This window comes from Zerene cesonia, chromosome 20 (assembly GCF_012273895.1).
Source record: "Zerene cesonia ecotype Mississippi chromosome 20, Zerene_cesonia_1.1, whole genome shotgun sequence".
In the NCBI taxonomy this organism is placed as follows: Eukaryota; Metazoa; Arthropoda; class Insecta; order Lepidoptera; family Pieridae; genus Zerene; species Zerene cesonia.
The window spans coordinates 9176411-9186886 of record NC_052121.1 but is presented as its reverse complement, the minus strand read 5'-3'; the positions used below and the strand labels follow the sequence as shown (position 1 = coordinate 9186886).

Here is a 10476-nt window from a genome sequence, read left to right as displayed (position 1 = left end):
ATACACTAAGTCCCAAATTCTTGTGTAAATATTTTCATAGTAGTACTTCCAGTAACTTTGACCACAGCTCTCGTAAAACTAACTATTTTGGGTACTTCAAAGATTGCCCTAAGCGCTATAACAATAAATACTGCTTGCTTGCACCTGCTGTCACTTCGTAGAAGAACTTATTAAAAGATTTCGTTTGTTAAATCGTCAATTTATAGGTTAGAAATCAGAGAACTATATAAATTTTTATTTTTTAACACTCACATCTTAATAATAAATTATATGTATCATGTTTGTCCGCGATGGACTCATAAATTACACAACTAATTTTAATAAAATCAGCACACGATGTGCAGTTTGATCCAACTTATAAGATAGGATAGTTTATATTAGGTCAATTACGATAAATGTCTACCCGGGCGGATTTAAATCGAATTCGATTAAGTACAAAATCTTTACATTTATTGACAGAAACGTTTTTTTCCTAAATTTCATAATACTCTTTAAAGTTTTCCATAAGAATTCCACAATTTGTCGAGGAAAATGCATTACTTATGGTCGTAATTATATATATTTCATAAACGGCCGTAAATATATATTTCCTAAGCCCATATTCTGCTCATAAAGGCTGACGTATGTCCGTTTATATGACCAATAATCACTTTGAAAAATGGCCGCCATTTTCACGGAACCTGTATCTGCGAGGGGCCACGATTGTTTGAGTGAGTGATGCAGTACTTGGAAATATAGCCAGATATTATCATTGAAAGTGTTTTCGTGGATATTTTGTATAAACTAATAAAATAAAAAGGAAACATTTGTGTTTTCGCGTGAAAGTTTGCAATGATTTCACGTAAAAACGACTGGACTGATTTGTATGTATATCTAATTTCGTGGTTTATTATACAAAATACGCTGATACGTTCGACTGTAACAAACCGTTTTAAAAATCTATTACAATCTCATGTCGGAAGAATGTTTGCCATTTCAAGCATTTTCGTTCACATCATACGTAGCAATAATAATAATGACGTCATCATTCCAATTTCAGTGACGTCACCAGACAAGAAAAGTGTTATAATTTTTACAAGCGAAGTCGAAATAACGCTGAGGGTTTTATAAATTAAGTTTAATTAAGGTAGTTAGCACGTAAGACCGTGTATATTTTAATGCGAGACAATGCCTTAAATTTGCATTCCAGTAAGCGTTGTCTGCGAATTCCACAATGGTGTTTGTTCTTGCTTGAATATTTAATTTCTGGCTTAGTCTTCGCGCTAGTAATTTTATTCGGCGTATTTTTTAGTATTTGCACGTACTCAACTTTATATTTAATTCAATGTTTTTAAGGTGCTTTTTATGATGACAATTACATTGTGACATGACATGTTTGTAATATTAAATTGACATGTTGATAATATTAGATTCCAAACTGAACTTAGTCTCGAAAAATGCATACTATAAGCAGGACTAGCTTGTATTAACAAATAATCGTAATGATTAATCGTCTTAAAAACAAGCAAATTCGTTATTAAACGTTGTTAATAATTTTATCATATTATTACAAAATACACGTATGTTTGATGTCAATGCATTTTAAACGACCCTTCCAAAACTATTTACACCCTTTAATAAAAACTGTTTCTATCAGCCTACCTAATTAACTAATTGTATAAATAACCGCATTATTTTTGACACAACATTTTGGCGTAAGACGATGACTTCGGCGCAAATGAGGCAAAAACCAAAGGGTCCACAGATTTCTGAAACCCTCCGCAAAATTTATTTCAAGTTAAACGGTCTATAACATTATGTTTATGTCCTATAATTAAAAGTTATTAAGATCATAGGTTTGTTTAAAATAGGGACGTTATAGCGTCATTGGAGAAATACGTGTATTTGAATAAAATATATGATCAAAATCATAATTTTATGAACGGTGACGGTAGACGGTGAAAAGTTAAGCTTTTCGTCATTTTGCAATAGATTCGAAATTCAAACATTTCCACAAACTTCCACCCAGAAAATTCAACCCTCGCCTCTATCGGTGTCAGTCAAAAATAATTAAAAGGCATATCATTTCGACAACCAGGTGTAGTCCCTTAATTACGAGAGCTCGGGGGAGCTATAGACTGAATAAAAGATACACATGTCTGACCTCGGCTTAACCTGCTTTTTGTGAGGTAAATATGTACAAACTCATTGTTAGTAACCTCCGTGCTGGCTGTTGACGTTTGAATTTGGAACATTCGAATTTAGAACGATTATTTTTTCTTATCGCTTACAATCCTGCTCAGTTGCCTGCAATGACATAAAAAAGGGAATACAACCCGATACACATATGTATTTTAAGCAATTTGTTATATATTTATATATACAGTCTATGGATGTCTGGTTACAAATACTTCGTATAGCGTCCAGGAATACGACAGGTAACTAAATAGATTTTATAATTCCCTCTCAAACGGATCACGGGCTATTTTGTAAATCAAATCGTGGAAATTGTCCAAGCGTGACGGGGACACCTGAGGATCGGTCGCTGACCGTTCAAGGAGGGGAGGGAATGGGGAGGGATAAAATGGTGCGAGTTGGTAATATAATTATTTTCTGGGTATAACACTGATAAACGATTTTAAGTGTTTGCATATCGACTTGGAATAAACAAATAAGATTTTGAAGTAAAGTGGAAATTCGCGTTAGCGTTAAAATTACTTTGACGTTTTTAAACATTTTTGTTATCTTTATTATATCAATACCAAATAGAAGATACATAAATACACTACTTGAAAGCATGAAATTTTAATATCCTTGAACTACGTGTAGTGTTGCGCTATTGCGCAAGTAATATTTTTCATTAATCATTTACCAACATAAATGAATATTTAATGTTATAAAATTTTATAGTTTTTTTTTTCAATTCCCAACATACAAAAGAATTACATCACCATATACCTACATGATTCATAATAAAAGTTTCAAACTCAAACTCAAACTCAAACATTTATTTATTCAATAAGACTTCTTATACAAGCACTGTTAAATCGTCATAATATAGTTTTAACATTTACCACCGTTCAGAAAACAGTTTCTACGTAAAGAACCGGCAAGAAACTCTGTAGTTCCAACTTATTCTTAATTCACAGAGACATAACTCAAAATGAAGCGGCATTTTAACACAACAAGGTCTCGTAATCCCAAAATTAATTTACATCGGATGCCTCTAAGTTGCGGGCACTGGGCAGTTGTCCCAGGTGCGAATGACGAGGTGCACCGCGCGGACCCTCTGACAACTGTCACTAAACAACCACTGCTTTGGAAACGTGGGTGTTATATTTTGCGGCGTTCAAATCGATTTCTAGGGATTTTATGAAGTATGTTGCACCAGTTTCGCGTGATCAAAATAAATTTTCATTGAAGAAAATTTTGATCACTCTGGTGGTATAATGCATCATATCATCATCATCATCATTTATTACAATCTGTGACTATCTGCGTACCAAATTTCAATTGGATCGCTCCAGCAGCTGATGCTGTACGTTGATAGATTAGCTACCTTTGCGTATTATATATTACTAGCTTTTGCCCGCGGCTTCGCACGCGGTATATTCGGAGTAATAAAAGTTATTATACATAATATGTACCTTCCTCTTGAATCACTCTATCTGTTAAAAAAACCATTAAAAGCTGTTGCGTAGTATTAAAGATTTAAGCATACAAAGGAACATACGGACAGAGAGAGCTACTTTGTTTTATACTTTGTAGTGAAGGTTTAAAGGACAGCACCTTTGAAAATTTGGCTAAATATTTTTTTTTTTTGTGAACAGTACTTAAAGCTGAAGGTTGACAGTCGAATAAAAGCTATTTTTTAGGCTCATTGATTTGTATTTACTCCTTTATTAAACTGTCTTTATTAAATATATTAATTTATGAAATAATTTTTTCCCTTTTAAACTGATCTATCTATAAATTCTTCAAAAACCATTCATATACTTTTTTTTAATCAAAGCTACATGTCAAACTTTTTCCCTCCAAATGTCTTACTCAGATATTTCGATTTAACTTCTGCTTTTATCGTCGAGTGCTAAACTATATCGTTATAGGGGGGTGGGAGATTTGTTTTCTTAATATATGACCCTCTTACTATGATTCACGATTATTGACGTCATTTTATGACAAAAACAACATATATCTATGCATGTTTAGTCATATATTTGATACAAAACTGTTTAAAGTGTATTAGATAATATATAAACACATCAATATTACTTTACCCTATAATTTTGGTAAGGTCACATGCGAAACCTTTTCTAAAATTTAAATCATAATTATAAGCATCGGTGGTTCAGTGGTAGAATGCTCGCCTGCCACGCGGGCGGCCCGGGTTCGATTCCCGGCCGATGCAAGCTTTTTATTTTTCATTTTCTATTCAATTAAATGGAAACCGAGACTGGATAATTGTACGAAATGAATCATTATATATAAATGTTTTTAATTATATGAAAATAAGAATTATTACATATATTAACAAAAAGCTCCTGTACAGATTAATGCACGCTTATTTCCCTCGCGCGGTTGCACAAAGGCCACTTAGCGTTACGTCCTTAACATAAATGTTCTGTCGGCTGATTACTCTGTAATTAGCTTTTATATGTAACGTTAGACTCTACATGAGGGCCATCGACGTGGCAACTTAAAAGCACATATACAATGTTATAATTATAATATTTTATAATTATAATATCATGTAAATTACGATTTATATATATTTGTTATACGTAACAGCATAGCATTAAAGAGATATGACATGAGATTTTGATTAGTATGTTTCGTTTTATACGTCTGTTACTCAATGATTCCAGGTTTCAATAGATTTAGATGATTCTTTCTTTTAATGAATTATGTTCTTTCTTTATCCATTATATTTTAAAAGAGGGCCACAAGTTTACAGATGCCCTACCTCACCGAACGATCATGGGTGGTGGTGATCGTTTACCATCCGGCGAACCACCAGATTAGTTGCCCGCTCATGGATTAAAAAGGCAGATAAGATTCCAGAGATCCTAACGCCAAATTCTTCTTTGTTTTAGCAAACACAAATCTAGAAATGGGCCAAAATGTGATTTTTATGCAAAGTGAAGTCCCGTGTCCCCTACTGGGGTTTGGGGCAGATGATATACATCTGTTTCACTGATCGATTGATTTTCTTTATGGACAAGTAGGTGATCAGCCTTCTGTGTCCTGCCAGACCGAGACATTTTTTTTATTGTCCACACCGGGAATGGAACCCAGGACCCCTCGGTTTTGCGCTCACGCGTTTACCACTGTACCAAGGAGGCGTCATTTTTATGTAGCGCTACTTAAAATATCTCTTATGGTTGAATTTAAATTACCTTGCAATTTAAGTTATAATAAACAAGCTGCGCCCCGCGGTTTCACCCCCGTAAGTCACAACCCATAGGAATATCATGATGAAAAGTTGCCTATATATTATTCCAGTTGTCCATCTGTCTACGAACCAAATTTCATTGCAATCGGTTCAGTAGTTATTGCGTGAAAGAGCAACAAACGCACACACATACTTACAAACTTTCGCATTTATAATATTAAGTAGGATTCTAAGTCTTAAATACGGCAAAATAAAACGATAAAAATGTACATGAAAGCAACGTTTTCTAACATGATATCCTCTTGGAATTCCGTAGGAAACGGACATTCTGTGAGGAAATATGAATTCTCATGGAAATTCCAGCAAATTCCAGGTTGAGACAGGTTATAGTTATGTTGGTTCTAAAATATTTTCATACTATAAGAGAATAACCGTTCTGCGATCTTCTGTATCTATGATTGTTCTCGTTTTTTTAATACAGAAGTACGTATTTGCAAATAAATATGGGTTGATGATGATGATGATGATAGTCTAACAGTAATACTAACACCTCACAAAAATGCTAATAAAATTCAAGATGAGATTTATTTTAAGCCTTTGCTATTAATAACGGATTCGGAAGGGCATATGCTAGTAATAGACAAAAAATAAATAACTCGGTACTTAAAGTATGTGTTTCACAGCAAATAAATCCACTACAAAAAAAAAATACATAACCCTCCTTCTGATTCGGTCGTGTAAAACTGTCACTTTTGTCCCTTGCCCTCCCAATTACAAACCCACTTCCCAGGTGTTGCCAGTATTTAATAAACAATAGCGGTAAACTCGTTAAACAAGGGGCAACATTAATTTGTTTTCACTTGAATAATTCATCCGTTTCCGGCGCTTTGATGCGCCAATCCTATTGAATATGCATTCTGTAATTATTTTCAAAATTGTGCCGTGTTTGTCACACGTATTGTCGTTAATTAGCGTTTTTGGGAATATTAATAATTTATCATACATCATTTAGTTTGGTACAGTTTTTGTAACATAATTATGAAGATATTTTATGAGTAAACATGTACTGTCTAAGACTTTACTGGTTGGTTAAAGGTTGTACAGAAAAGTGTACTTATGTCCCTGGGAGGAGGTACCAATCCAAATTCTAAAATCTGACAAAATGACAACAAATTTCCTATCAAACACAAAAAGAATCACGTCAATTGATTGAAAACCCACGAAGTTATTGAGTAACCAAAAAAAAAATCATTCGAATTGAGGAACGCCATCGTTTTTCGAACGTTGCTTGACAAAACAAAGCCATCAAAAGGGATTATTCTATAAATAGAACTGGAGCGAAACTAGTTCAGCATAATCTCGAATTCGCGGTCAAAGTGGCTTAAACTAACAAAGTTGTACATCCGTCAACGCCAGGCTGGTTGGCGCCAACATGGACTTATTCTGATATGTTATCTGTACCTACAATAATATTATAAGGAGGTTGTATATTTAGCTTGCTTTTTTTATATTTAGCGCCTTAATGGATCTATTCGTAATAGCAAGAAAGCTGAAATATCTCGTGGTATTTGTCGTATTTGATATTAATTAATAGTTACTATGTTAAATAAATTAAATAAATTATTTTCCGCGACATCATGAAGATTACAGAAATAGATATATATCTTAAATTAATACTCAATATTTAATTTCGTTTAAGTTCAAATCAAAGTCGACTCCATTATATATCGTATCGTTTATGTAATGGGTATAATTTTGCTCTATATTGACTATTTCAGTTTAGAAATTAAAGATTTTTAAACGGTTTTTAAACGCGATTTATTCATTATTCTATTAACCCGACGTTTCGAACACTTCACAGCGAGCGTGGTCACGGGGAGACTGATATAATGAAAGCGCGTTTAAAATCCGATAAAAAATTCGTTAATTTCTAAATTTATAACACTCGCGTAAAATCTTGCACAAGAAAATACTATATTATTATATATATTCAGTTTAAATATCTATTCATGTATTAACATGGGTATTAGTTACTACATAATTGTCAAATGTTTTAAACCTTTTCATTACAGACAACCCGCCCGAAGCTAATGTTTATGCTATGTATATTATAACGAAACAAATTTACTGAATGACAAATTGAAATAATCTTTGTATTCAATGAATATTCGTAAATACAATAGTTATCAGAATAAGAACTTGACCTGTTTCAGGTAGATAGCTATTACGTCATGTCCTATATTTGTCACGAACTGTATTTTGTAATTGAAGTGGATATAGTGAAACCTTTAATGCTTTTAGTATCTAATTTTCTCCAATACAGTACCTGGTAGAATTTGCTGTGTATCAATAAGGCCGCCTTATATAAAATATTAGTGACTAATTAGTTTGTATAAGGTTTACTTGTTTATATTTTTTGTACAATAAAGCATTATCCGGGTTGTCTAGGAGAGATCGCTTATAGCGATAAGACCGCCCTCTGTACATTTTAAGTTAACCATTGTCACTTATAATTTTAAATTTTATGGTGTACAATAAATAATTTTTCATTTCATTATAAATAAATAAATAAAAAATTGAAAAATAAGTATAATTCATATTATTTCTATTTGATAAACAGGTTCAATTTTGTTAACTTATAATATTTATTTTCAATATTAATATCACTTATCATAAAAACATATGCACTTCTGTTATATGTTGAATGTAGCCACCAGTTTATGTGCCATGCATTTCATATTTATCCCAAACTCTTACGATTTGGGTAGTGTCCCAAAAAGCGGGTCAAAGCATACATAATTTATGGGACTAGCGAGAGTAATGAGGTGAAAGAAGTGGCTCCGTTCCTCGGTTATGAGGTGACTTCCTTCGATATATGTCAGCCTGGTACTTGATACGTTTAGAGGGGATAAACAATAAGGAAAAGTATCTTTCTTGCCTTTTATGAGACAATAAACGTATAGATAAGAAATAAATTTAAAACAATGATCAGGGCAATGGAAAGCATTTTAGAATATCCTTCGATGTATGTCAGCCTAGTATTTGATACGTTTATATGTGATAATATTAAGATAATAATATTATTAATTGAAAATATTAAGAAACTTCTTTTGCCTTCTTCTTTTTGATAGAGAAGAAAAATATAAAATTAATTAATTAATTTTATTTGGTGATTAATTTAAATTCATATCCATATAAAAGAAATGGCTAATACCTCAATATAAAAAATCGAACGGCTCGACCACTTCGACTATTTTGTAATATTTTTTTTAAGGGCCAAGCAAGCTTCTTATGGAGGGAAAAAATAATTAAAACAATATCCAGGGCATTTTTGTGATGAAAGAATTTACAATTTTGAAGCTCGTTCATTAGTTACAAGGACATCATAATTATTAACATTATGTTGATATGGCATTAGTAGAAATAATAATACGTAAAAGTTTAATGTGGTAGTCGAGCATGCTTCGGCACGAATTGGGCCAGCTCGCACCGGGGAAGTACCACACCCCCACAGGAGACCGGCGTGAAATAGCATTCTGCTGTGTTTCGTTCGGTGAGTGGGGGAGCCGGAGGCCCATATCCTTTTCCTTCCCTTCCCAGTCCTTTCCTTTATTCCTCTCGCCAATCCTTTCTTAATCCCTTCCCAAAAGGTCGGCAATCCATTTGTAAAGGCCTAAGGTCTGCAATAGACCTTATGCCTTTATAAATGTTCATGGGCCGTGGTATCGCTTACCATCAGGCGACCCACCAGCTCCGTTGCCGACTGTGACATAAAAAAAAAAAAAAAACGGAAAACTGTTTCTCTCCTACGTCATTTCAGATTTTCGGTAGTTTTTTTTTATGAACATTTACTTCAGTTTTAAATAACACAGGCTATATTTTCTACAAATATATTTATACTAATTTAACAGTTTAATAGATATATTATAATTTATTTAGAAATCTATCCACTTCATAAAGACATTAATACAATAAGTGTGATTTAGGTAGGTACACACGTAGCTTGGCTCTCGCCACTTCCCATGCAGGGCCAATTATAAAATCCAGTCCGAACATTGAATATACCAAAGGCGGAACTCAACAACTGCTTTACGGAAGGCAGCCATTTGCAGACACGCCTGAAACATGCATGGCACATGAATGCGTACAATACTTGTAGACATAGCAATTTGCTTTATACCGGTTATAATTTACCGGTTTTAGGCTTTTATTGTATTGCGAGAGATTGAAAATGTTGGTATTCAAATGTAGTATTATTTTGTTAATTTGTGTGTGCAGAATGTGTGTGTGTGTGCATTCTAATTTCAGTTGTGAGTAACTTAGTTTCTATGAGTATAATTGTACTAATTTAAAAGTTTAATAAAGATGTATTTATTACTAGACGCTCTGAAGAGAGCACAAATCGTGATAAAGAGTATCCTATTATCCAAGTATCAGCTCAAACCCTGTCTGTACAACAAATTTCATCAAAATCCGTTCAGTAGTTTAAGCGTGATTGACGGACAAACGTCCAAACAAACACATTTATAATATTGGTGTGATAGTGTGAATATTAATTATTTATCTGTTTTTTACTAGTATTCCTTAATAATATATTAACTTCGTCTTGGCTCCTTCGCATATTAAGGAGTCCAACATAAGTCCATCTGTATGTAAATGAGTAACGTTTGTCAATTGTAAAGATACTAGCTTTTACCGGCGGATTCGCATGCGTTAACATCGGAGTAATTTCATTGATGTTATCATATATATAAAATTTCCTCTATAATCACTCTACCTCTTAAAAAACCATCAAAATACGTTGCGTAATTTAAGAGGTACAGACATAGGGACAGACAAAGAAAGCGAAAGTTTGTTTTATACTACGTAGTGATATAGACAGTGATGCATTTCTTATTGATCACGCGAACTATGCAGGAAAAACCCTGGTATTGTATATCTTTTCCGTTTACTACTCGGGACAAGGCGCGGGCGAAATACTAGAAGTGTACATATATGTATAATACACCTACATATATTTTTAATTTTCTCTGCGACACGATATTCGCTCCTTTAATACATTAAGTATTGAGGAAGCGATCAAGCGGAACCAAGGCTCGAAAGTG

At 33.3% G+C, this 10476-nt stretch overlaps 1 protein-coding gene and 1 non-coding gene across 4 annotated transcripts in view; both read left to right on the top strand.

Moving 5' to 3' along the window:
- The window catches only part of LOC119834762, a 307955-nt gene that overhangs the window by 118252 nt on the left and 179227 nt on the right, over positions 1–10476 (top strand). The window lies entirely within an intron of this gene.
- Positions 4317–4387, top strand: Trnag-gcc. Its single transcript has one exon. It is a non-coding gene; the product is annotated as a tRNA-Gly (tRNA).